Here is a 24,964-nt window from a genome sequence, read left to right on the forward strand (position 1 = left end):
AGTGGAGAAGGTATCATTCTCACTTATTCAACAAACATTCATTGAGCTACTCTTCCCAGCACTGTGGGTTCAGAGATAAGCACAATTAACATAGTCCTTGCTGTCATAGAGATTACATTCTGGTGAGAGAAACAGAAAATAACAAATAAATAAGATGTTTCAAAAAGCAGCAAATGTTATCAAAAATAAAATGAGGTCATAATATAGAGGATGACTTTGGACAAGAAGAGGCTATTTTAGAGGCTATGGGCAGGTAAGCCTTCTCTGAGCAGACATTTGTACAAAAGCCTGAATATTGAGAGAACAGTGGTAAGAGCTGACACCCCGAGCTGGGAATGAGAAGTGTATATTCAAGGAGTGAAAAGAAACCCTGTTGCTGATATGCAGTGAGCAATAGGATAAGTGGTAGAATAACAGGATCAGAAAGATAGGTAGGGTCAGACTATGGGAAACCTTAAGGAACATGATAGGGAGTTTGGGTTCTATTCTGATTTCAACAAGGAAGATACCATTACAGGTTTAGGAAGTGAATAGTTTGATTTGTTTCATACTTTTAAAAACCGCATTGGAAACAAACAAATATGGACAGGACACTTGATTTATGACAAAGATAGCGTGTAGAACAATGCAGGGGAAAACAGTCTTTCTTTCAGTAAATGGTACTGTGTCAATAGGGCAGCCATATGGTAGAAAAAATAATAATAATCTTAACCCCTATTTCACACCATGCACTGAAATCAATTTTACTTGGATTGTAAATCTAAATATAAGAGATAAAACAATAAGGGTTCTAAAAGATAACAAATACAATGTTTCCATGACCTTGGACAGACAAAAATTTCCTCAACACAAAACACAAAGAACACAAAAAGCACTAACCATAAAGGAAATTGATAAATTGATGAATTGAACTACGATAAAACCAGCAACTTGTGTTATCAAAAGACACCATCAACAGAGTGAAAGTACAAGCCATGGGCTGGGAAGAGATACTTAAAATATATATAACCTCAAAGGAGTCCTATCGAGAACATATAAACAATTCCTGCAAGTTGATAACAAAATTACAGATATCACAATAGAAAAATTGACAAAAGACATGAATAAGCACTTCAAAAGAGGTTTTCCAAATAGTCATTAAACATATGGGAAAATACTTCATTAGTCATCAGGTAAATTCATATTAAAATCACTACATGTGTAGAATGGATAAAAGCAAAAATAGATTGACAATACAAGTGTTGATGAGGATGCAGAACTAGAACTCTCAGATACAGTTTATGGGAGTGTAAATTGGTATCCCCAATTTGGAGAACTCTTTGGAAGCATCCATTAAAACTGAATATACACACACCTTACCTATTTATTCCACTCCTGGGAATATAACCCTTACATATATGTGTCAAAAGATCTATACAAAATTTAGAAACCCGAAAATCCATCAACAGATTGAGACACAGTCATACAGTGGAATACTACATTGTAATGAAAAGTAGCGTTGTTGACAAAGACAACATAAATCAATCTCACAAATATGATACTAAAAGAAAAACACAAACACAAAAGACCAAAATACTCTGATTTCATATTCAGAAATATTAATTTACAGTGTCAGAAGAGTAAGGGAGTAATAACTGGGGTGCCATGATGGGGACTCATAATGTTCTTACTCTCTGAGAGCTGGTTGCACAATTGTGCTCACTTTTGATAATTAATTAAATTGTTCACTTGATTTGTGTTCTCTTCTGTGTGGGAAAGATATTTTAAAAATCACTTTGGGGAGCAAGAGTGAACCCAGTGCAGAAGCTGTTGTAGTCCAGGAAGGAGATTATGATGGGGTGGGTGAGAGGGGATATGGTGGAGAGGGAGAGAAGTAGACTTAGTTAGGGTGCATTTTGGTGTTACAGCCTAAATGACTTGTTGGTGGATTGGATGTTGAGGGAAAGAATTCAACAGTGGCCCCTGGGTTTGTGGCCCAAGCAGCTGGGTAGATATGTAACCACTGGTCTGGAAGACAAAGATCAGGAAAGGAACTGATACCATTTAGATGCCTTCATATGTTATCTCATTAGTTTTCCCCAGCAACCTTTCTTGTAGCTATTTTTATCCCCACTTTACAGAAGAGGAAACTGAGGCTCTCAGAGATGAAATTAAGTCCAGGCTTTCAGAGGTCTGGGAGGAAACAAAATGGAAGGATTTTATGTGGGAGGCAGTCAGGTACAGTGTTGGAGCCCTGAAGTCAAACAGCCAGGGTTTGAAGCATGCCTCTATCAGGGTGCAATCCTGTGCAACTCTCTTGACTTCATTTTTCTTCATCTGTAAAGTGGGGATAAGATAATCATACCTACCTCGTAGGGTTAATACATGTCTAGGGCTTTAATGGGGCCTGATGCAAGTCAGCCATCTGTAAGTTAGCCATTATCAGGGTCCATGTGGACTTCCTGGAGGGGTGGAGAAACAGAAGGTAGATTTTAGTTCTTGAGCCAAAACCAAGTTTCATTAGCATGGTGATTGCCTCTAAAACACTGAAACAAACGATGGCATATAATGTTATTGCCACGTAATAGAGACCATCAGGACCAAATTCTAGGAGCCAAAAGACATAAAGTACCTATAACAGAGGAAATCCTGGCTTTCCTGGGTGTTGGCTGCCTGGGTGCCAATATGCTTTTCTGTATGTTGGAGAGGACAATGGTTGCAATTATTTAGGAACCATTTTGGATAGCTAAATCCCAGCCTCCCCAACACACTCATAGTTAGGGGGCCATAGGTGTTTAATTTCCACAGTCAGTACTTCAAGGAATTCTGCATTCTTGGATAAGTGATGCTTCTCACCAATTCTTTCTTTCTTGCATTACTGCAGCAGACTCCTCCAGTTTCTTCCTGTTCAACAAATACTTCCTGAGCACCCACGTTGTTCCAGGTTCTCTGCTAGGTGCTAGGCAACAATAAGAACAAGTCCACAGGCATGGTGCCCTTACAGAGCTTCAGGTCCACATCACTCCAGAATGATATTTTGTTAATAGAAAGCACTTTGCAAACTGTAAAGCACTGATTCAATGTTGCTACCATGGGATGACTGAAGTAGTAATGGCAGTTGTTAAGGCAGAGCTCTTCTTCAGTGGCACTTACTCCACTGCTTCTGGGATAAAGGCATATGGCCAAGTCCATATTGAATTCCAGCCTCATTTCCTGTCCCCTACCTCTTAACATCAGCCTTACACTCCATCCACATCAAGCAATAATAGTTCCTTCATTTCCACACCCCAAAGCCCTTGAATGTTTCCCCTCTCTGAAATACTCTCCATCTTTTGTCTGCCTCGAAACTCCCACTTAATCCTTCAAGATTCGGTTTCAGCCACCTGTACCTCCTCCCCACAGCTGGGTTTCATCCCTCCGCCCTCTCCTTTTGCAGCACTCTCTTCATGAGTGCTTTTCAGTAGGGGTCAGGAGATACAGAATAACCTGAGAATTGTCTTCAAATCCCAGACTCATAGTAGGTCTGTGGTGCACAATGGTTAAGAGCTCAGGCTTTGAATCAAATTCAGGCTAAGGCCCAGCTCAACTGTTTAACAGCCTCATGACCTTAGCCAAGTTACTACTTAACCTTCCCGAGGTTCTGTTAACTCTGTAAAATGGGGATAGAAATAGGCAGGAATAAACAGTGTGTAAAACACTTAGCACAGTACCTGACACCTGGGAAGTACTGAACAAATTGTAATTGTTATTGAACAAAATTTTGGTTTATTCCGACCCTGCCTATCCACTGCTTCCCCACTACACCCATCTCTAGGTTGAGAACCACTGCTGAATATAGATCCAGTCACATTACAGTTCATTGTTGTTTGTGCCTGTGTCTCTTACTGATGTGAAATCCTGGAGGACAGGAGCCAGTAGTGGGAAGAAATTCCAGTAGTGGAAAGGGCAGCACCACTTACACGTGTGTGATCTTGGCCAAATCAGTTGCCTCTTTTGGCCTCAGTTTTGATGTTGGGGAGAATAATAACTACCAGATAAGGTTGTTACGAATATCAAATAAGATTGTGGATGTGAAAGTGCTCTGTATGGTGTGGAGAAGTAAGCTGTTAAGGTTTTGCCATCCAGGGTGAAAAGAGACTGTGATTCAATCCTGTCATCCCACAGCTACAAATTTGTGGCACTCCACTTCCTCTCCCACCCCAGCCCATGGTATGCCAATGTGACTTTCTTTCCTTAAACATTCTTAGTTCATCTATGCCTAATAAAAGATACCACGATGACCTACACAATAGCTGAAGCCTTTCCAGGAAGAAGGGGACAATGGATGCACTAATACACGGTAAGTTCCTCTCGGAGTGCTAACCACTGAGAATACTGCAGTGAGTAAGACAGACGGGTCTTAAAGAGTTTCAATTCTAGTTGGCAAAAAGCCAATGAAAACCAGGTAAGCATACATACAAGATAATTTCAGAGAGTAATAATCACTTTAAAAAATGAAGTAGCAATAGTTAAAGAGTAATTGGGGAAGCAAACTTCAGATACAGTGGCGAGAGAAGACCTCCTTTAAAGGTGACATTTGAGCCAAAATCCAAAGGACAGGAAGGTCTCAGCCATGTGAAATCCAGGTTATGAGGGTCCCAAGTAAAGAAAAGAGAAAACAAAAATTTTTTTTTTATTTTTAAGAAGTAGTTTGGTAAAAATGGAGGTCACTGTAAAAAATTACTGAGTCAGGAGGGAGTTGGTGGTAATGAGGCAACAGAGTTGGGCAGAGGTGCCACTACATGGGGCTTTGCAGGCCAGATAAAAAAGTAAAATCAAATGAACATCACCTGAAGGACAGGAAGTTACTTTGATCTCTGCTTTGCACATGCACATGTATCCAGCAGCCATAATTCAACATTTGTTGTGTCTGTCACTGTGCTCAGAGATAGAGATGCAAAGAAAAATTAAAGATTAAAAGATGGAACTAGTTTTTATGTGCATGATAACCCAAGATCTAGGTGCATTAGTAATTATAATACAATGTGATAAAACATCTAGTAGAGGGATGTAAAGGCTGAGGGAGCTTAGAGAAGGGAGTGATTGTGTACCTTAGAGAATCAAGGAAATTTTCAATGAGAATGAGGACGTTTTAACTTGCAGATAAAGCCTAGGTAGAAGGGGAACCAATGGTCCAGCCAAAGGGAGCAGGAGGTGCCAAGGCACTGGGGTGAGTGGTCATCTGTCCTTGGGGGAACAGTCAGAGAGGAGGCCCTGCTGGGTCTTCCTGGTGAAGGACCTTAAATGCCACCAAAGACCTTGCATTTTATTATAGATTCAATATAAATGTGTATATATATTATACATATATAAGGTTTAGAAAGATCTCTTTAGCTCGCATGATAGATGATGGACTGGAATGAGGTACTTGAGGCAGATAGACCAGCGAATGGAGTTTACAACAGAGCAGGCACAAGACCTGCATTTGGCTATTGGTCACAGAAATGGAAGAGAGGAAGACAGGTTTCCAAAGCAGGATGCCTTCGTTCCCTAACAGGACCCTAACTCCCCGAACTTGAGGGCAGAAGTGCCTGTATGGGAAACTCCCCCGTGCCTCCGTCTTGGTCTCACGGACATCTCCGCTGGCGCCCTCTCCCGCCCGAGGCCCCAGCCCCCGCCTCCTTTCTCAGGAAGCTTGGGTCTCCCTGGCAGCGGGGCTGCCCTTGGGGGGGGCCTCTCGGCTCTGTGCCCCGCAGCTCGGCTGACATTCGGGACTCGGCGCCCCCCGCGGGCACGTGTGCTAGCCCAGGCAGGAGGGAGCGCCTCCGCGGAGGAGTCCGGGAAGAGGGGGAAGGAGAGGCGCGCCAGAATCTCGGTCCCGGGCGCCCTGGTCGGCCGCGGAGGAGCTGCAGCCTCCAACAGGTTCGTAGAACGCGCGCTCGCCCTGTTGCTGAGCCGCCCCCGCCCCCGCCGGCGCAGGTCGGCCGGGGGGACCCTAGCCGTAGGCCCGGCGCTGCGGGGCTGCGGCGGGCGGCTTCCTCCGGCCCTCCTTCCTTCTCCCGTAGCGCTCGGCCGCCGCCGGCTCTTCCGGGGCGCGGCGGAGGGCCACTGGCTCCTTCTCGCTTCAGCACCACCTCGGGGACAGCTCCTGCGCCTGGCGGGGTCCCCTTCCCGGGCAGCCCTGTCCCGCCGGGGCCGGCGCCTCCCTTTGTTGGGTCCGGGTCCGGGATCACGGCCGCCGAGGACGGTCCTCGCCCCCGCGGGGGTTGCTCCCCTCAGCTCTTGCCGGCCGGCCGCTTCCTGACGAGCCTGGAACAAAGCCGAGGGGCTGGGGCCTCCGGCGTCCCCTGGGGGTGGGAAGATGCACCGATGGGGGATTTCGGCTTCCCCTAAGCAGTGTCGGGGCAAGCTGGGGAGTGGAGCCTGGTCACAGCCGCTCGTCTCGAGGGCGTGGGTCCGCCGTTCGCCAAGGCCTGGCGGTGCAATGGCGGGTCCCAGCTGGAAATCGGAAAGAGGGCGGGAAGGGGAGCCAGGCACCGAAGAGTCCCGGGCCTCAGCTGGGCGGGCTGGGCCTAAGCTAGGAGGAAGGAACGCGCCGCCCCCCTTCCCTCCAGAAGCCCACTTGCACCCTAGCTCAGGACCACGGGCCCCTTCGGAGATCCTAACACTGATGCCTCAGGCTGGCGGCTGCAAGCACTGACTGACTGTCCTCGGAACATCCCTAGAAAGTGTGAGGCTGAGTTCCTGTTAGGGGGGAGGGCGCCGGGAAACCGCGGGGAAGCCGCACTAACCCGCAGCTCCGCGCCTCCCGTCTCTCCGGCCCAGGGTTCCGCACCCACTTCTGGAGTGAAGCCCATAGGGAGGGAAGGGAGAAGGGGGGGGGACCCAAGCAGCAGGTCAGGAACTTGACTGGGCTCTGGGAGGTGGCAATTAGCAAAAAAAGGGATTGAAGGAATACCAGAAGCTGGGAGGTTCCCAAACAGCAAAGCCAGTCCAGCGGCAGAAAACCAAATGTGTAAAAGGAAACCTTTTTTTCCATGTGAGCTGAAGCTGAGAGGGCCTTTGCATCACGTGATGCTCTTGCTCACAGACTGCCTCATGGGGAGACTGAGCCCAGGGGGCAGAGGGGATTTACTCAAGGTCACTCAGCAGTTTAGTAGCAGAATTGGGCCTAAAACCCAGGCTCCCAAATCCTGTGTCTGTTGTGTAACATTTATAGAGAAGTCTTTTAGAATTCCAGATGCAGGGAGAAGAACAGAGTGGTTTCCATTCTGAGTCTGAATCTTACCTCTATCGCTAGGACATGACTTTGGATGAGTGACCTTCTGAGAAGACAGGTTAATAGTACCCACTTGTGGTAAAGATTTAATGAAATACCTATACAATGAGCTCATGGCACTGCCTGGCACATAATAAATTCTCAAAAAAATGGTAGCTACTCTTCCTGCTATTATTCCCTCTGTAAACATGTGCTGAGGACCTCTTACTGCCTGTGCACTGGAGAGACAGAGAAGTGTCCTCAGGAGGACACAGACCAGCAGAGGAAGCAGGAAAGAAAACAGTTGCAATATGATGTGATAAGTGCTACAATCTAGGTGAGTAAAAGAGGCTGTGGCATCTCAGAGGCAGGAGTGATGAACTGTAGGGAAAGAAGAGGAAAAGTACCTCAGACAGATGAAACAGTGTATATAGGCCTAGAGGTGTGAAATCACAGCCACCAGGGTGATGTTACTATTCCCAAGGGTCCCTGAGATGGGGACTGTGAAATGAAAGTGGAGAGAAAGGCTGGAGTCAGTCTCCAAAAGGCCTTTTGTGATGAAATATTTCAAACATGTTTTTTAAAAAAAATAGAATAGTATAATAAACCCCCACATACCCATCATCCAGCTTCAACAGTTGGCCAATTTTCTTTCATCTATACTTACACCCACTCTCATCACATAAACACACACACACACACACATGGATTATTTTGAAGCAAACCCAAGGCATCATATCATTTAGTGCAGAAGAATTTTAACATCGGTAACAACTTCTGCTATTCCAGGATTGCTCCACCTTGGAAGTTAGTAAATCAAATCATGACTTTCCTCTCTCGATCTGTTCTGAGTATTCCTGTTCCCTAGCAGGAAGTTTTGAGAGAGGCCATAAGCCACATGCACTAGAGAAGTTATTTCCAAAAAAACAAGAGGTACATCAGACCTCAGTAGGTTTCACCCACCCAGATTTGTCCATCTCCACTACCTACACTGTGGCCAAAGACCAGTGAAAATTTGCAAGGGCTACCAAAACACAAATTGAGCGCCATCATGAAAAAGAAAAAGTGAGAGCTTCCTTTCAAAGTATTCTGAACCATAAGCTCCTAAAGAAGGCTTAAAGTCATGGAAATCATTGATTTGGAAATCATCAGACCCAACAGCCACATTTTACAGATGAGGAAGACAAAGGTCAGAGATGGAAGGGAATTTACCCAGAGTAGCACAATGCTGAGACCAGAGTCAAGACCTTTGAACTCGTAATTGAGAATTCTGTTCAGTTCACCATTTTGCCTAGAAGATTAGGCCTTAGACCTTCTCAGCCCATAAACCTGAGATGCCATTTCCCTCCCCAGCTCAAAGAGGCTTGAAGGTGGGGTAAGAAATGTCCTTCCTGGTTCTTAAGAGGATGACAATATATGGCACTTAGTCTTTAGACACCTTGACACATTTCCCTTCCATATCCTTTGGGAGATGGTTGATGGTGGTTCTGGCTGTCGTGCAGATCTCCCAGCTAGCCCCTCCGTTCTCATTACCAAAGGCTCTGCAGTCAGATGCCCAGGCCCCATTTCTCGACATTCCTGCCACACTGCTTGTCTTCACAAGCACGTGAAGCCTCTCTTTCCTGTTTGCAGCGAGTTGGCTGCACATCCCTCTGGGCTACAGACGGCCACTCCTTTGAGGTGTTAAATGAGTAGTGCTTGGCCTAGGCCCTGGCAGGACTTAGAGCCCTTGTGCCTTTTCTGGAGCACAGAGTCTCTCCCATTACTGATGAAATGTGACAGCTGTGACAGCAGTGTGTGCTCCTGTCAGGTTCCGGGCACTTCACAAGTCAGCATTTTCTCTTTTCAGGGAAGTCCCTGCCTGCAAAATGGGGAAGGCAGTGTCACACAAGTTTTCCTGAGTCTTAGATGGACAAATTAAAACACATATATGGAGTTCTAAGCATCCCTGCTGAAGGGAAGTCAGCAGAGAACAGTCAATAAAATTTCCTCACTTCTGGGAGTATGATTGTAGGCAAGACATAAGGAGGCAATAAAGATAGTGAATTTCAGCTTGTGAAATTATCCCAGCTTTTAGCCTGCGATAAGGCCAATTTATATTTATATTGTATTATATTACATCATATTATACAGGCTTCCCACACTACCTAAAAGTTCACCTTATCCCGCTTCACCTTTATGAAAGACCTGCACTAATGCCTGTTTTTGCTAACTGAAATGGATTTTTGTTTTTACAAAATGGTGATTGTTTTCTCACTACACCATTTTGGCTTATGAAACACTCTACTTTCAGATAGTGGAGAAATTTGTATTATATATTTTATTCATATTATATTATATTATGTTATATTATTAATATTATATTATAATATTACATTAATTATATTATTTTATATGTGGGCCTAGTTGAATTGTAATAGGTGGGATCCCAAAGGGACCTTGGTGAGCATCTACTCTTCTTCCAACATTTACATTGAGTGTCAGGCACTGTTCTAGGTTCTGAACAAGACATCCCAGATCTCTGCTCCCATGGGGCCTAGAGACTTGCAAAAGACACAGTCATTAATAACAATTAAAAAGTAAATATGAAAACATTTAAGCATAGAGACAGACAAATAGGGAAGGTCTGTCTGAAATGGCAAAATGAAACTGAGGCACAAATAACAAGAAGCCGATCATGTAAGGATGTCAAGCCAAACATCGCAAGCAAAGGAAATCACTCTGGCAGAGGCCATAATGTGAACCTGGGCTTTGGGAAGACAGTCTGGACTTTTTGGAGACAGACTGGAGCAGCAGGCCAGTGTGGCTGGAGCAGAGTGAGGGAAAGAATTGCAACAGATAAGGGATGGGGTGGGGGGTGCAGGTACTAGATTATACAGAGCCTTCTAGGCCATGGTTGGGATTTAGGATTTTATTCTAAATGCAATGGATTGTCACTGGATGGCTTTAAGCAGGGGAGTGACAAAAACTTGTCTTGTTTTTAAAGATGCCTCTGGTTGCTACATGGAGAACCTATAAGAGGATACTGGGCTGGGCACTGAGGAAGCAGAGAGGGTGAGACACAGCCTTGCCCCTTGAGGTTCTCAGCTTCCAGCAGAGAACAACAGAACCCTGTGAGGAGGGCTGCCATGGGGAAGGCTGTGCAAGGTCTTGTGGGAACATGGGGACTAGAAGAATTCATTCAGCTTGGGAGGCAGGGCAGGCTTCATGGAAATGGGTGTGGCTACTGAATTGTACCTAAAAAAGGAGAGAGTAGGGCTGGTGCCCAGGACTGACAGAGAGGCAACATAGCAGCAGTGGAGTGTGTGGACTGGAGCCAGGCTGCCTGGGTTCAAATCCCAGCCACGCCATTTGGCGGCATTGTGGACATAAGACAAGTCACTTACTTCTCTGTGTATCAAGGTCCTCACCTTTAAAATGGAGATGATGAGGATCACAATACTTATTTCAAGGGATTTCTGTCAAGATTAAACAAGTTAAAATTTATGAAGCACTTAGATAGTGCCTGGCACTTAGAAAGTGACATATGAGTGTTGGTTAAATAAAAACATAGCAAGTAGGAGTGGAAAAGCAGGGAGCATGTGCTTAAGAGGTTGATTAGGGCCCAGCTCCTCGGGGCCTTGAAGACCAGGCTAGAGATGCCCATCTTCCTTTGTAAGGGAGGGGCCATCAAAGGCTTTTTTTTTTTTCTTTTTGGTATCATTAATCTACGATTACATGAGGAACATTGTTTACTAGGCACCCCCCATCACCAAGTCCCCCCGACATACCCCATTACAGTCTCTCTCCATCAGCGTAGTAAGATGCTGTAGAGTCACTACTTGTCTTCTCTGTGTTGTACAGCCCTCCCCGTGCACCCCCTTATTATGCATGCTAATCATAATGCCCTCTTTCTTTCCCCCCACCCCCTTATCCCTCCCTTCCCACCCATCCTCCCCAGTCCCTTTCTCTTTGGTAACTGTTAGTCCATTCTTGGGTTCTGATCAAAGGCTTTTAAGCAGGGGATTAGGGGTGGAGAATAAGTTAAAAGGCCCAGAGAGGGACAGAAACCTACCCACAGTCACACAGCCAATTACTGGCAGGAACTGTCATCTATCTCCCCAACTGATCCAATAGTGTAGGAGGGCAAGGTCAATACACATTTTGTTCCCTTATTGCATCCTCAGGGTAGAAGAATACGTAGAATATTCTCAGTAAATATTTGTGGAAAACATGGCTGAATCAATGACCAAATAGAGCAGGAAAAGTCAGGAACCTTGAATCCTTGAGATCAGTGCATTTTGGACAATGGAGAAATCTCTGGCGAAAATAGATCAGACTCCTAGAGATGTTGACTTGGGGGTCTGAAGCCCTTCCAAACCCCAGCTTGTCTTGCAGCAGAAGACACTGCCACCCACACTCCCTGAGAAACCCTCTCAACTGCAACAAGCATTGCTGCATAAGGTGCAGAAGTTAATCTTGGTAAAGTGCCTGGAAGATGAAAAACGTTCCCCAGACATTCAGCGTAGTAATTGCCAATGCGGAGAAAATGTATCTCTACATTTGCAAGAGGCAGGCCTTTGTGTTCCACAAAAGACAGCCATTAGATTTCCCGTCTTTGACTCATCAGGAGGCTGTGACAGCCTGGCAGGCAAGCAGGGTCTTGCAGTTCAAGCAGCAGATGGCAAAAGATTCCGAGGAACTCAAATCGAGTTCTCTCACATTGCTGAACACCTACTCTGAGCAGGGCATGGAGTCACTCACTTCTCCAAACTGATGAGAACTCCAGCCCCAGCATTTCCTGGCTGGGTGATCTTAGGCAAGTCCCATGACTTCTTTGAACTTCAAGTCCATCACCTATAAAATGGGGGTAATACTGCCAGCCCCACTGGGTCCTTCGGCTTTTGATTCTCACAATGTAGGGTTAGGGTGGTCATCCCATTTCACAAATATGGAAACTGAAGCCCAGGATGTAACTCACTGATCCCTCAATACTCATTGAGCACTTATGATAGGCCAGTAACTGTTTTAGAAGCTGGAGAGACAATGAATAAGACAAACAAGACACAGTCCATGCTGTCACTGAGCTCAGGTGCTAGTGGGGACACAGAAAGCAAGTGAGTAAACAAAATAACTTCACCAACTTACATAAATGCTCGAAAGGAAAAAAAGGCGGGGGAGTGTGGTAAGCTTGGCAGAGGCTGTTTATGTAAGGCAGTCAGGGGAGACTTGAAAGAAGAGGCATTGAAGTTGACACCTTGATGGGGAGAAGCAACTGACCATGGGACGAATGTACAGGCAGAAAGTAGGTCCTGGGATAGGGGGAAGCCTGACAATACTGCAGGGCAGAAACTGAGTAAGTAAGGGAGAGGATGGTAGGGACGAGGGCTGGAGTTTGGCGTGGGCTGCAGCAGGCAGAGCCTTGATGACTGGATGAAGCAGAGGTTGACCATCTCTCTCCATCACCCCTTGATAAGGGGCTGATGCAGCCAAGCCCACATCAGAGTGAAACCCCGGACTCCCCCTTCAGGCCTGCAGTCCCTGCTGCCATCTCTAGAGCAGGTCAGCCAAAGGGCAAGCAAAGTGATGGATGCCCCTGCTGGGAAATAAATCCATCAGCTGGCTGGCTGCCGGGTGGGCCCCACGGTGACTTATGGGCAGCATTCTAATGCTGTGAGGTGGGAGGGCGAGGGAGAAGACACCAGGCTGGCTGGAACTGGGGCGAGGTGGGGAAGGGAGGTGCCCGCCTCAGGTGCAGAATGTAAGGGGGGCCTAAAAATAAAAACTCAGTCATCAGGATAAATAACATTTTGAACAATATTTTTTAAAAGAAAATTAATGCAGAAAAGTTAATGATGAATAAAGTATCAAGAATTTCAAAAAGAGACAATTCCAAAAGAGCCAGGTTGAGGGTAAGGCAAATGGAGTGAGTTATATACGTGCAGGATCTAATCATATTCCTGAGATGTTCATTCAACTGCAGGGGCGTTCCCAGGCCAGGGCCCTGTTCCCACTGGCACCCAAGCATCCAGAGCTGGTCTGCTTAGGACGAACTGAAAATAAGAAAGAATTCCCAGCGGGAGCCCGGGAGACCATTGTCTGCCTTGGTTGTAGAGACAAAAGCTGAGCAGGGACACACAGCCAGGTGGTGATGTGTGGCCTGAAACCCCAGTCACTGCGTAATGTCAACTGTGTCTATGTTCAAACCAACCCCTTGTATGCTTGGGACGCTGAGTAAGGTGCACTGCCTCTCAAGCCTCAGTTTCCCCATCTGTGACCCTGGGGCTAAAAAGATCCAGGATTCAATAAGGTAATATTTAAAGTCCTGTAGCTCACAGCTACTCAAAGTGTGGTCCGCAGACCGGTAACATCAGCATATCCTCTGGGAGCTCATTAGATAAGCACCATCTCGGTTGCATCCCAGACCCACTGAATCAGAATCTGCATTTTAACAAGACCCCCAGGGTATTGGCAAGCTCAGGAGAGCCTGAGAAACTGATCAATTCTTGGCACACTGAAGATGTTCAATAAATGATAATGCTGCCCCTCTGCCCACCAAACCCTGAGTTAAATGCTGACTTCTGGTGAGAAGAAAAATCCAAGATGAGGAGAAGAGATCCTGAGATGGCCACCTCATTAAATTTTAGGAGGGGGCTCAGTAAATCATTACTGAGCACAGGGCATGTGATGAAACAGGAAACACTTGCACAGCTCGTTGCCATTTATAAAGCACTTTCATTTATATCATTTCAACTGATTCTCTTAACCCTTGGGAAAGATAGCACAAGATATATTCATTTTACAGAGGAAAAAAAGTCTAGGCTCAGAGAGGGGGAGGGGAGTGATTTGTCCAAACAAATCAGGATTTAAGTCCCCAGAGTCTGACACTAAAGTCTGTGCACCCAAACCATGGAAAAGAGCAAAACTGGAAAAATAATAGATTCTAGAGTTGGTATGGTCCAACCTCCTTATTTTACACGAGGGAAAACTGAGGTCCGAGGAGGGGAAGAGACTTGTCCAAAGTCATTGAGACCAATCATCAGCACTGGGATCAGAACCCAGCTCTCAAGCTCCCAGTCCAGAGTCCTGCCCAGTGTCCAGACCCACCTCCCTCAGCTGATTGGCCAGCCTCTGCCTGCTGAGCCGGGGGCACAGGCTGCAGGCAGTCTAGGCTGGTTTCCTGGGAAGGTCTAGTGGACAGGAGACAGACCAGCCCCACTTTCCTTTCCAGCCCAATCAGAGGAGTGTGCAGGAGCTGGTGTTGCCAAGGTGAGGGCTGTGAGGTTGCTAGGACACAGTTTGGGAGCAGTCAGGTGGCAGAGGAGGCCTGGGCTGGGGCTGGGGCTGGCCAGAGACCAAGACCTGCCACAGTGATCTTGGGAGGGGGAGGGGAGAGACTTCCAGCCCCCCAGGGTGGATCAGTCTCTGAGAGGGTTGATGCTCACAGAACCCCATCTCCACACCACCCACTGACCAAGCCAAGAAGCGGAGCCTAATTTCCCCTCTGTCCCCATCATCAAGCACACCCTGCTGCCTACTCCTCCCATCCCCATCCCCAACCCAGCCCCAGGAGCTCACTAAGCCCAAAGGAGTGCCCTGCAGAGGCTCTCGCTCAGCCTTGGGGTGAGGCCCGTGCCCCACTAAAGCCCCTCAGAACTGGCCCCAGCAACCTCCCAGCTGCATCTTTCCCCCCAAGGCTCTGGCCAGACCCAGTTCCTCCTGGTGTCTGGGTGGACCATGCTACTTCCAGGCCTCTGCAGCTGCTCTTCCTTCTGCCTAGGAAGCCCTTTCTGCTCCAACTGTCCTCTAAGCCTCAGCTCAAGACTCACCTTCTCAGGGAAGCCCTCGTTACTGCCTCTTGACAGCGAGGCACCTCTGACAAACCCGCCTTAACGGGGAAGTCACGGTATTTTATTCGCTTTCCTCTTTGTGTCCTCACTGGGTGGTGAGCATTTTATATCTCACTCCTGGAGTAAGACCTGGGTTCCAGCTGTGCAAGATCAAGATTTCTCTGAGCCTCTGTGCCCTCCGCTGTGTGATGGGGATCATGACCTTGGCCTTACCAGGCTAATGGGAGTACAGGAGCTTGTGAACATGACGGGCCAGCACGCTGTAGATGCTGGAAGTGCCGCCATTGCCCTGTTGCTTATGCCAACACCACTAGTGCCCAGCACTCTGAAGACAGTGGAGCCCCACTCAAGCATATGCCCTAGTAATTCTGAGAGTGAATACTGTTGATTCCCACAAGCCCCAATTCATTCTGACGTGCTCTCTGCCCACCCATTGAATAAATGGGCTCATTCATTGAACAAAAGTTTGTTAAGTACCTATTCTGTGCCAGGCAATGTGCTAGCTCTTTGGACTCAGCAATAGGCAGACATTAAACACTTAATCATACCACCTTTCTTACTGGCCTTCCCTAAGGTCAGCCTCCAGATCCAGCGCAGAGGCCGCCATTTGCTTTAGAGGCCACTGAGGGGCAGTCAGCAGGCTCCACCCGCTGCACACTCTCCCCACTTCCATCCTAGCCAGCTAGAAAACAGCAACATTGGAAACCCTGTTCCCAAAACAGCTGAAATTCTAAAATTTGAATATTGTCACCCCCCTGAGGGTAGGGAGCACGCCTGCCCTTTTTCCGCGATGTCTCCAGCTTCAGAACATAGCCTGCTGCTGTTTCCTCACTCGTTCACTCACCCAACATCTATTTATCAAGGCCTGCTAAGTGCCAGGCTCTGGGATACCAGGCCCTGCCTCACCCCCGGACTCCTATGAGGAGAGGGACCAGGGGTGGAGGAAACTGTGTTCAGAGGTGATAGTGCCATGGGGCAGCTGAAAAGGAGGGGTTAGGTGATATGTTATCCACGGTGGTCCCCGAGGACCAGCAGTGATGTGAAGGGCCTTGACTCAGCTGGTCTGTTGGCATCCCTGCTTCGCCTGAACGATCTCTGAGCTGAGTGATCTGGGGCAAATCCTCAGTTGCCACCTCTGCAAATGGGACAAGATCTCTGCTTCCTTGAGTTAACGGTGAGCAGGAAGGAAGAGAAAACACTCAAGGGGTAGGCAACTGGCTGGATTCAGTCTCGTAGGCAAACACTGCAGTTGCTGAGACCTTGGCATCCAGCCAGGAGAGGCCATGACAGCAGTGCGGGCGGGGGGATGGGGAGGACTGCAGGTTCCGATCTTGTTCTGCACATACTGGTGAGAGAAACTAGGCAGATCATTTTCCCCGCTGTGCTCCCATCTATAAAACAGGAGTGGAGCACCAACCTCACTAACTCTGACTGAAAGCAAATCTAGCAAATTCGTCCAGCATTGTACAGTCAACAAATACTCACTGGGCTCTCACATCCTGTCAGGCCTTGTGCTAGGCTCTGGAAACAGTCATATAAGACCCAATCTTTGCCTTTTAAAGAATGCTTGGTGCCTCCTAGGAGAAAGCAGAGGAAAGTAACGAAAATTTGAGGGGCTGCCACACAATAGATGTCTTCACACACATCATGTTAACATCAACAATAATAACAAGCACTTACATGGCCTCTAATGTAAGAGGTGGGTGCTATTAGTAGCCCCATTAGACACATGAGGAAACTGAGGCTCAGGGAGATGTAATAGATTCCTCCAAAGCTGGAATTCAAACCCAGATGTGACTGACAGAGAATCCTGTCCCTTGACATGTGAAATCACATTTAAGCCAGAAAGCAATATAGTCAGTGGTATCAGACAAGCGTTGCCTGAACAAGTGCAAGATGGGCAAATAGTATCAGGAGGGCAGGTGAGGGGTCCCAGGGGTTGCATCTGATGCCAGGCAGAGTGCCATCCTGGGATCATCAGTGGCCTCAGGAGGGGCAAGGGTATGCCCTCGGTGGAGTGGGGGCCCCGGGGCCCACTCAGGAAGCCAGCTCCCATGGAAGCTCTCTGCCCTCACCCCTATACCCTCTCTCCTCCAGGAAGCTGTGCATCTCTGATCTCTGGCATGCTGTCTGCTCTGCCTGTCCACTGAAGGTCTCTGCATCCCAGCTCAGCCAGGAAGCAAAGGCAAGGTAATGCCCCGGGTCACACCTGAGGGAGGTGTGCAGAGGGTCCCCACCCCTGGGCCCAGCTGAGGAGCATCAGGATGGTGTTTCCCCTCTGCTCTCACCAAGAATGCTCCTCAGATGGACCCACAGGGCAGTGTGCTGGAATGGTACTGGTTTGCATTTTCAGAGCTGTTTACCGCAGAGAAGCACTTTCCCATGCGTTATCTTATTCAATGATGCTCCCCACAAAAAAACTTTGGTGGGGTATTATCCCCAGTTTACAGATAAGGAAACTGAGGCACAGAGAGGGGAAAGGGCTTGCCCAAAGACCTTCACATACTGCTGCTGCGTGGCTGAGCCTGAATTCCAACCTAGTTTTTCTTGCCTGTATCCCCACGTGGCCTATGCACATTGTAGACTTTTGGTATGTGTTAGATGAATGAATGAATGAGTGAATTAACGAAGGGCCCAAAACCAATGGCAATGCAGAGCAGAGCAGGAATTTGGCTCTCCTGTCACTCCCAGTTCCTATGCTCTTTCTGTTGAACTGTGGCTTTCTGCCCTGATGAGTTCAACTCTCCCGCACACTCCACACCCCAGATCCCAAACATCTCCTGTGTGGTGTCCATTACCCCTACCTGCTGCTGGCAGGAGGATGAAGGTGCAGCAGTCAGCCTCAGCCCCTTTTCCAGGTAGCCCCCAAGCTCACATCACACCCAGAGTCCCTTCTTCCACATCGCCTCTTCCCCAGCACCCACTACCAGTAATCCAGCATGCATAGTTGTGAACTTATTTCTTTAAATAAACAGTCTTGAGTTTCATACCAAATAGTCTTTTAAAAGGAGGAACGTCTCCAGGCCACCTCGTATTTAGCATACAGTGAGCCACATATTTGCACAGAGACAGTGTGTGTGGATATAGAGATCGCTTGATCGCTATAGATATCGCTGCTCATCCAGATGGGAGCTATTTATGATGCTGAGTCACTCACAGCGAATGCCACTGAGGGATTCCAGGCTGGGCTCCGAGCCCCAGCATCACAGACCTCATGGCTCTCTGCCTCATCCTCACTGCCACAAATGAGAGAGACAGAGAGAGATGGTCTCCCATCACAGTACAAGGACAGAGGTACTTTGGACACAGGAAATGGAGACATTCTCATAACCAAGTCCTATTTCAAGTCATTGTCCTCTGTCCAAAACACCACACCTTTATGGGTTGTCTAGACCAACTCCTTGTATAAGAGAGAACACTAAGACCCAGAGAGGGAAGGGACTTGCCCATTGCCACACAGCAAGTCAGTAACAGAGCTAATCCTAGATCTCAAGTCTTCTGATTGCTGTCTGGAGCTCTTCCCCCTCCCCCAGCCACCATCTCCAGTTCTATCTCCAGTGTCTTGGCATTTCAGCCCCTCTGGAGCTTCCTGTCTTCTGTGAACATGGAGATGTCACTAAACCCTTCCTTCCTCGGGCTCCTCCAGAGGGTAGCTGAGTCTGGCTTGTCTGGGTGTCCCCCATGCTTAATGCAGGACCTGCATACGTGTGCACAGTGTGCCCAGAGTGTGCATACTGAGTGCTGTAGAAAACCAAACTCAGCACCAGTTCCTGGGGAACCCTAGTTCTCTGTCTGAAAAAGCACCTATTTATTTCCACCCTCTCCTTCTTGTCTCTAAGCCAGTTCCCTATCCATGCAAAAATAGACTCCCTCCTACTTACCACCCACCTCTGCCCAATTCTATAATGAATCAATTTTATTAATAGGCTTTGGGATGGAAACTTGACAAAGGCTTTTTGTGAAAGTCACCCTTTATCTCCCTATACAGTTCACTTCTCAAAGAATTCTAATAAACTGGTCAGGTGGGATTTTGACTTACATAAAATATTCATTAATCTGCTCTTTCCCTCCATATAGACTGTTTGTTTAAGCATTCAATGATCTCAATTCTTTATTATGGATTCTATTCGATTGCTCTAAAGGACAGTGGGATGAGATGGAAGGAACGTGGGGTTTGGCATTAGGGCTGGGGTAATTCTAGCTGGCCATGTACTGGTTCTGTATTCACACTGGTTTCTGTGAGAATTAAATGAGATGGTGTGTGTAGGTGTCTGGCACAGAGTAAGCGGTCAATACGGGTTTGTGAATGAATGACTCAGGACCCATATGAACTAAATCCTAAGGGTAAGGGATAGACTGACTCTGCAGTCTGAAATCTGGAGCTCATACAGCCCCAGGAGGGTAGTTTGAGGGTTGTGGGGAGCAGACCCCAGAAATTAGGCTGCTGGTTGGTCTATCTCCAGGGCAGGAAAGGGAGTTCTTTCATTGTGCAAAGGGTTCCTCAGCTCAAGGAAAAGTCTGCATCTGGAATCTAGGTTTAAAACAGAAAACTCCTTGAGAGTACGGATCATCTCTTGTTAACTGTTGGATTCTGCCTTTTCTGGAACTAGAGCCTGGCTCACGTTGTACAGAATAAGCAGAGATACACAGTAAGTATGCATTGAGTTGAGTTGAGCTGACCCAAGTTGACTGGACTTGAATTGACTTGTGTTGCTTTGATTTTGATAATGGACCCAATTCTAGGGTCTACTAAGACAGAATCTTCCTGGAACTCAAGCTTAGCTTAAAGCTGGTCCCACAGCACAGGGGAGACCCCAAGGATAATGTGCTGGGGACATTCAGAGCTTTCCAAAGATGGAGGCATCTTGGAGAAAACTAGGGCCATAGTCAGGACTGAGGGAAAAAGGTGGCCATCTTGGCTTGGTCAGGGGGCACTATGAAGCTGAATGTGCTTTAGGAATCATTAAAATGTACTGGAACTCTGCTAGGATCTTTCCATATTTTTGGAGCGGCCATCTTCCTGGCCGAGAAGGGCCCTTTGGGAGTACCCACTTCAGTAAGAGTTTGTATCTAGGCTTTGGGGGGTCATAGATTCACCATGAGGAAAGAAGGCAAGCTGAGGCCATGAGCTCCATATTGCAGAGGCTGGCACTGTTGTAAACCGGTCCTCCTGTTGGAGAGAGCGTTTAGGGGTCTGCCGGAGATGATTCTAACTCCAGACTTACATCAGGTACTGGTTGCTAAAGGGAACAGTGCCTCAGGAACCAAGGGGTGAGTAGGACAAGACCTCTGGCGTCTCAATAGGAGGTCCCTTAACTGGCCCCATCTCAGGCTCTGCCCAACACAGGATGCAACCAGGCACCTAAAGGAGGCAGGAACTAAGGAAATAATGAGATTCAGGTGAGCAGTGACTGTTCAAACCCTTATTGTATTTGGCTATGTCTGTGTGTGTCAGTCGCCCACACTGTCTTAGGAACCCCTCAAAAGTACTACACCAATTCCTTTCATATCCTCCAAAATCCGGGTACAGGTTAGACATTAGTGTTTGATGAATGAATAATTAGGTTAGAGTGAGGCTTACAACACCAGTGGAAAATGGCAATATGGCAAGATGGAAAATTTCAAGATCTCAAGATGGCCAAGGTCCAAGGTAGATGCCCAGTCAGAAAGGATAACATAGACCCAGAAGTTGCCTGTCAGGAGTTTGGCTCACAGGGAATACTGGACTAAGTGGAGTCCAGGGACAGAGTGGTGTCATGTGAGTTTAAAATGATGTTACTCAGAGCCCTGGGCTTCTGAGATGGGTTCTCAAAGGCTATGATAGGATGAGTTGGGCAAGGGAGTTCTCCCAAAAGGAAGTTCTGGACTCAACAACCCCATTTAAATTTTTAAAACTCCAATTTTACCTGTTTTATACATCGGATTTCCACACACATTTTTGTTTTTAAAGTATTCTTTGAATTTTAAGAAATGTGTTTTGGAAAGCACTATTGTTAAAAGAGGCGAGGCATTAAAGTTCAACTGTGGATTCAAATCTCAGCCCAAAGCCTTTCAACCTATGGGACTTCAGGCAAGGAAACCTTTGAGCCTCCATGTTATCTATAAACCATCTTTCCAGAGATATGTGAGCATTAACTAAGGTGCTACAGTATTTCCCAGAGGCTGGCAAGTGCATAACTGATGGTGTGCACAATGATTTCAGGTGCTATATAGATGAACATTTATTATTTCAATAATTCACTATTGATGCATGTTAGAAAAATGTCATTGGCACACCAAACTCTTGTGATTTATGGAAACAATACAGCATTTCCTTTTAAAATAAAATTCTGTGCATTTTAAAAGGCAAATCAATTTAAAGAAAAATACTAAGTAAATGAATAATCCTGATATGACAGAAATCAGGAACATGGGACATGAATGACTGAAATGTGAAAAAAATTGAGATAAACTATGTATCTCAATCTATCACAGTGTTTGTACTTGGGAAAGGCTCAAAAGTGTTAGTTCTGAAATCTTTCTCTCCCTGAAATTTTTTTTTTTTTTTTTTTTTTTTTTTTTTTTTTTTTTTTTTTGAGAGGGCATCTCTCATATTTATTGATCAAATGGTTGTTAACAACAATAAAATTCAGTATAGGGGGGTCAATGCTCAATGTACAATCATTAATCCATCTCAAGCCTAATTCTCGTCACTCTCCAATCTTCTGAAGCATAACGAACAAGTTCTTACATGGTGAACGAATTCTTACAGAGTGAATAAATTCTTACATGGTGAACAGTACAAGGGCAGTCATCACAGAAACTTTCGGTTTTGATCATGCAATATGACCTATAAACCATCAGGTCAAATATGAATATTCATTTGATTTTTGTACTTGATTTATATGTTGATCCCACATTTCTCCTATTATTATTATTATTTTTATTTTTAATAAAATGCTGAAGTGGTAGGTAGATGCAAGATAAAGGTAGAAAACATAGTTTAGTGCTGTAAGAAGGCAAATGTAGATGATCAGATGATCAGGTGTGTGCCTATGGACTAAGTATTAATCCAGGCTAGACAAGGGCAGCAAGACATCCACGGATGCAGAAGATTTCTCTCAAAGCAGGGGGGGTGAGGTTCTGAGCCTCACCTCTGTTGATCCCCAAATTCTCACCTGATGGCCCCCCTGCGACTGTGCCTGTCTTAGGTTGTTCCTCCCTTGAGGAATCTTACCCGTCTCTGGCTAACCAGTCATCTTCCGGGGCCATACAGGGAAATGTAAAGTTGGTAAGTGAGAGAGAAGCCATATTGTTTGCAAAGGTTAGCTTTTTACTTCTTTGCAGATTTATGCCCTGTGGCTTCTATGCCCAGCACTTGTCTCGAGGTATCTTTACCACCTGGAGGAATTATGATACTCGGTAAATTCGATATGAGGCACGAATTCTATTTAAAGTTTGTAATTAGGAAGGAAGAAGAAAAGCTATAGATGTAGCATATGAAGGAAACTTGGGAGGATTGATTATTTCTTTGACATATCTTCTTGTATAGTACCTTAAGTATGTATAGGTTTTAAACTACTAACTAATTTGCACACACATATTGACATAATAGGAATACGGTGACATAAACAAAGCAAATCTATAATTACCAGCCATCTCAGTGAAGCCAAGAAAACCATTTAGGCACCCTAGGCATTTGTGAAAATTTATCTATGATATGATGGATATTTTCCAACTGTACTTGAACCATCAGACAAATTAAAGCAGCCCATTTCTGGGATCTGTTCACATCCCATATGTTCTTTTAACCATAGATAGTCTATAGTCATGAGATTTTGGGGTGCTACAACTTGCACCCCTCCCAACTCCTGGTTGAGTTCCAACAGTACAGATCCAGTCAAATTCGTTGTCTCACTGTATGCACATGCCAGCCTAGACATCTCCCTCCTCCTTCTTATGGCAAGTCCAGGAGATGGTGGGCTGGATGCAGCCACAACCGCAGCATCGTACGGATCCCTGTGGAGGCTTTTTGATGATCATCCCCCGGCACGAGTCCTCCAGAGAGTGCTGATGCCGGAAGCTCCTCCTCATATCGTATCTTAGTTCATTTTCTGGGTATCCAAGCTAGGCCTTGATCTTCTGCGTAGAAACAAACAGACCCTTTGCCCACACTTTGACATGCCCTCTATACCACTGTGCAGAACTCATTGGAGGTCAGCACACAGTAACTGCTTTTTTTTTTTTTTTTTAATTAATAGAAAGGAATATTATCAGAAAAGAGTACCTCCATAGCTGATCATCTGACACCCTTTAAGTGATCAACATTAAGGATATTTAAAGCATGCGTTGATCTTTGATTTACCAATAGTTTTATCCTGTTAAGGAGTAATCCCCCTTTTCTTTCTTTCTTTCTTTTTTTTTTTTTAAATTTTTAATCTACACTTACCTGAAGAATACTATGTTTACTATGCTCTCCCCTATATCAGGTCCCCCCTAACAACCACATTACGGTTACTGTCCATCAGCTTAGCAAAATGTTGTAGAGTCACTACTTGTCCTCTCTGTGTTGTGCAGCCCACCCTCCCCTTTCTCCCTCCCCCCCATGCATGCTAATCTTAATACCCCCCTTCTTCTTCCCCCCCCTTATCCCTCCCTGCCCACCCATCCTCCCCAGTTCCTTTCCCTTTGGTACCTGTTAGTCCATTTTTGGGTTCTGTAATTCTGCTGCTGTTTTGTTCCTTCAGTTTTTCCTTTGTTCCTATACTCCTCAGATGAGTGAAATCATTTGGTATTTCTCTTTCTCCGCTTGGCTTATTTCACTGAGCATAATACTCTCCAGCTCCATCCATGTTGCTGCAAATGGTTGGATTTTTCCACTTCTTATGGCTGAGTAGTATTCCATTGTGTATATGTACCACATCTTCTTTATCCATTCATCTACAGATGGACATTTAGGTTGCTTCCAATTCTTGGCTATTGTAAATAGTGCTGCGATAAACATAGGAGTGCATCTGTCTTTCTCAAACTTGATTGCTGCGTTCTTAGGGTAAATTCCTAGGAGTGGAATTCCTGGGTCAAATGGTAGGTCTGTTTTGAGCATTTTGATGCACCTCCATACTGCTTTCCACAATGGTTGAACTAATTTACATTCCCACCAGCAGTGTAGGAGGGTTCCCCTTTCTCCACAGCCTCGCCAACATTTGTTGTTGTTTGTCTTTTGGATGGCAGCTATCCTTACTGGTGTGAGGTGATACCTCATTGTAGTTTTAATTTGCATTTCTCTGATAATTAGCGATGTGGAGCATCTTTTCATGTGTCTCTTGGCCATCTGTATTTCTTTTTTGGAGAACTGTCTGTTCAGTTCCTCTGCCCATTTTTTAATTGGGTTATTTGTTTTTTGTTTGTTGAGGCGTGTGAGCTCTTTATATATTCTGGACGTCAAGCCTTTATCAGATCTGTCATTTTCAAATATATTCTCCCATACTGTAGGGTTCCTTTTTGTTCTATTGATGGTGTCTTTCGCTGTACAGAAGCTTTTCAGCTTAATGTAGTCCCACTTGCTCATTTTTGCTGTTGTTTTCCTTGCCCGGGGAGATATGTTCAAGAAGAGATCACTCATGTTTATGTCTAAGAGGTTTTTGCCTATGTTTTTTTCCAAGAGTTTAATGGTTTCGTGACTTACATTCAGGTCTTTGATCCATTTTGAGTTTACCTTTGTATATGGGGTTAGACAATGGTCCAGTTTCATTCTCCTACATGTAGCTGTCCAGTTTTGCCAGCACCATCTGTTGAAGAGACTGTCATTTTGCCATTGTATGTCCATGGCTCCTTTATCAAATATTAATTGACCATATATGTTTGGGTTAATTTCTGGGGTCTCTAATCTGTTCCACTGGTCTGTGGCTCTGTTCTTGTGCCAGTACCAAATTGTCTTGAT

At 45.9% G+C, this 24,964-nt stretch overlaps 1 protein-coding gene across 1 annotated transcript in view; it reads left to right on the forward strand.

Annotated features, from left to right (window-relative positions):
- The first annotated feature begins 5,641 nt into the window (after window positions 1–5,641).
- CPLX2 (complexin 2) overlaps window positions 5,642–24,964 on the forward strand; it is an 88,085-nt gene continuing 68,762 nt past the window's right edge. The window contains exons 1-2 of the mRNA XM_017660974.3: window positions 5,642–5,880; window positions 17,143–17,235. The gene's annotated coding sequence lies outside the window, so the exon portion shown is untranslated. The remainder of the gene's footprint in view (window positions 5,881–17,142; window positions 17,236–24,964) is intronic.

This window comes from Manis javanica, chromosome 1, assembly GCF_040802235.1.
Source record: "Manis javanica isolate MJ-LG chromosome 1, MJ_LKY, whole genome shotgun sequence".
Taxonomy (NCBI): domain Eukaryota; kingdom Metazoa; phylum Chordata; class Mammalia; order Pholidota; family Manidae; genus Manis; species Manis javanica.